The sequence below is a fragment of the Lolium rigidum genome, chromosome 1, assembly GCF_022539505.1.
Source record: "Lolium rigidum isolate FL_2022 chromosome 1, APGP_CSIRO_Lrig_0.1, whole genome shotgun sequence".
NCBI lineage: Eukaryota > Viridiplantae > Streptophyta > Magnoliopsida > Poales > Poaceae > Lolium > Lolium rigidum.
Window position 1 is genome coordinate 119,143,856 of NC_061508.1, and position 3,151 is coordinate 119,147,006.

Consider the following 3,151-nt stretch of genomic DNA (forward strand, 5'->3'; position numbering starts at 1 on the left):
TTATTGTGTGTGAGCTGAGCTGCTCATGCTTGTATATTCTCAAGGAATGGTTGGTACTGATTTGGCTGCTGTGAGAGATAAATGATTCAGCTGGTTGTTGTAGCCTTACTTTTATACTGTTGGGTAGTTGTTGTGGTGGTGACAACGCATGTTTGCATGTGTGTGTGAGCTGAGGCTTGTAGTGACATCACTTGACTGTTCAAGTTTCAATGCTGGTTACTTTCTACATATTGCAAGCTTTGATTGATGCCTTCCTTATCCATGTGTAGTACTATTTTCCGTTCTCTCTTGTCCATCAAGTGATCTTGTGGGGCTACGGCTAATGCTTATAATTAACCATGTGGGCCTTTATTTTGGAATGCAGCCAAGTGTATTACTTGCTGGTGTCTAGTGTATGACATTGCATCTGTGGGCTTTATTCATCTTGACCATCTAATGTCAATGGTGGATTACTTAATTTCAAACATGTGGGATTTATCGTTTCTAGCTAGATTAGAGCGAATAAAAATTGTTGCCTCAAATAGTGAATCAATTATTGTTGTCTTTTGATATGGATCAAGTAGTGTTGCTCTAGTCCCTGGTTGCCTTTATTCCTTGTTGCCTCATGATCCAAAATTAAGACAAGTTCCAAATATTGCCTGAGATGAATTAATTCCCTCTAATCACCATTTGGGGATCAAGAGTAGTTCTTGATTCCCTTTAGCTAGACACCAGCAATAACATTGCCTCACCCAAGGTGAAGGCAAACATTTTAATCATGACACAATTCTTTTCTTGTCTTTGTGGTTTTTCTTATTGCAGAAAAGAATAAGAAGATTGGGAGAGATTTGGAAGGTGCGGATTTAGTTTAGGATTTCCTCTTTATTACTTTTGTAATATTTTATTTCTTTTGGAGCTTGTAAATGATTGAATTATAATAATTGTAATAAGGTTTAAATTATCTATCTATTTTGAATTATCAAATGTGTTAACTTTTACAAATTGTATTTCATATTATAGTTTGGAATTCAAATTCAATTCATTTTCTATTTGAATTCATATTATCCATATTTGATTTGAATTCAAATTTGTTCTCCCCAAAACACATGAATTCACAAAGGTCATGTCGAAATTTGTCGCACTCACATCGATGACTAACTCAATTCTACCGATGCAAGAGAAACCTCGATCCCTTTGACAGTTTTAAACAAAAGCACGAAAATTTCCCGGACTTTCTATGCATGAATGCAATACACACTCTGGTGTTCTCTCTTTTTCTTACCTCTAAACCTGGGATGTCACACCTAAGTAGCTAGAATTGATCTATAGTTCTGTAGTAATTAAGCCAAGTATCTCTATAGGTAGAGCTAGGATAAGTCTAGTCTACGAGTTATTCTTATAGAGTTTATTTGCAGTCTTACCTCATTGTAAAGTAGGAGGTTGTGCTGATCTTTTATAAAGAGTCCATGTTGTAATTCTGTAGACATGCCTTGAACCCACATATGTTTCTGTTGTACCATTCCAAGGGATGTAATACTAGTGGAACGGTGTTTCTTTGGTGTTATATCAACGATTTGCATACTACACCATGCAGTGGTATGCTAGGTCACCAAAATTGGTATAAGAGCAAATGCTTTGACCCTAGGACTAAAACCATTTAAAGGAGACCTATAGCTTTGGTAGTGTCTATAGGAAGTTGTCTTAGCTAAACCAAATTCTTCTGGCATCATATTTCAGGGACAATATGCATTAGACTTGAACAATGTAGTGATCCTCCAAAATTCTCTTAATAACTCAAGCCATCTTTGTTGTACTTCTTTGTAATCATTAGGAATCCAATTAACCATCAATTCATTATTATAGAACAATTGCCATTTTTCTAGGCGACAACTAGGAAAAAAAGTGTAGATGAACCAGTGTGCAGAATGTATTCAGGGGTAGAGTGAAAACACCAAACCTGGCTCAATAAGGCAAAACATGCAAGAGCAGTAACATATTGTGAAGTGCCGGAATGCTAGTCCGACCATCCATAAGAACTGGCTTCCGTTTGTATTTGGACCAACATTTGGTATCGATAGAATCCCAGCCCCGGTGTGCTTCAGTTCTGGCCTTATCTCGTTCTCAAACTTTGCTCTGCAGAGACAAATAACGTTAGATAGAAACATCAACCTACACGACTTCACCATTCTTAAGATTCAACCATCAAGCAATACATTTTCATCCTATTTTTGATGAACAACAAAACATATTAGCTTCCTCTTCTTGTACCAAACAATACGATAGGGCATGCTGAAAGTAATGGTATAACATCCACCAAAACACTATTACAATAGTCAATTTCTGGCACACCGTTGTTGACGCTTATTCCATACTTTACGGTACACATAATTCAGTGCTAATATGAATTGCTTAGAAATCCAGTAATATGTTTGACTCAAGAACAAAGCCAAGCTAGTATTCGGGCACTGATCCGTAGATGGATTCGCCGCCCTCGCTCTGTTCCATAAGGATCCCCACCTTGCACGATGAAATCCTGCATGAACACTACCGGATAAGGAACACCAATCGCCGGACTTAGCCAGGCCAAGAGAAGTGCCAAACAAGATCGGAGGGAAACCTTGATGATGCGGTGGAAGATGACGTTGTCGTAATTTCCGCGGCGCGAGAGCTCGATGAAGTTTCTGGTTCTTGGGAGCATTCTTGTGGTACATCTACCCAATTAGAGCACGCAAGCACCGATCAAACGAAGAAGGAACCATCAGCGGCAAGAAGACAATGACGAAGAGGAAGAAGGAAGAGGGAACCCTGGCTTTAGGTACCTCGATGGTGAATTCTCCCATGGAGGTCTGCAGGGTGACCTCCGGCATCCCTTCGTCGGCGGCGCCCAACATATTGAGCGGGCCGACCGACGAGGCGAGAGGTGGTGGCAGCGGCGAGGCAGGGGAGGAGAGAGTGAGAGGGGAGGCGACCGAAAGAGGGAGAACAAGTACTGGGTCCAGCCCATCAATAGTGAAAGCTCAAAATTCTTAAAAGCCCGAGAGGAGAAAAGCTCGAAGGCCTGGCCCAATACAGGCACCGTGGCGGTTTCTTCTTGTAGCACTAGCAGTCTCTCGACTCTTCTCCAAAGAAGTCTCTCCAGTCTTCTTGTTCAGTCCTTCCAATAGCGAAAAAT

The 3,151-nt window shown here is 40.4% G+C and overlaps 1 pseudogene; it reads right to left on the reverse strand.

The window, feature by feature from the left end:
* Positions 1 to 255: 255 nt before the first annotated feature.
* On the reverse strand, positions 256 to 2,870 carry LOC124650893 (annotated as a pseudogene).
* Between the last annotated feature and the right edge of the window lie 281 nt (positions 2,871 to 3,151).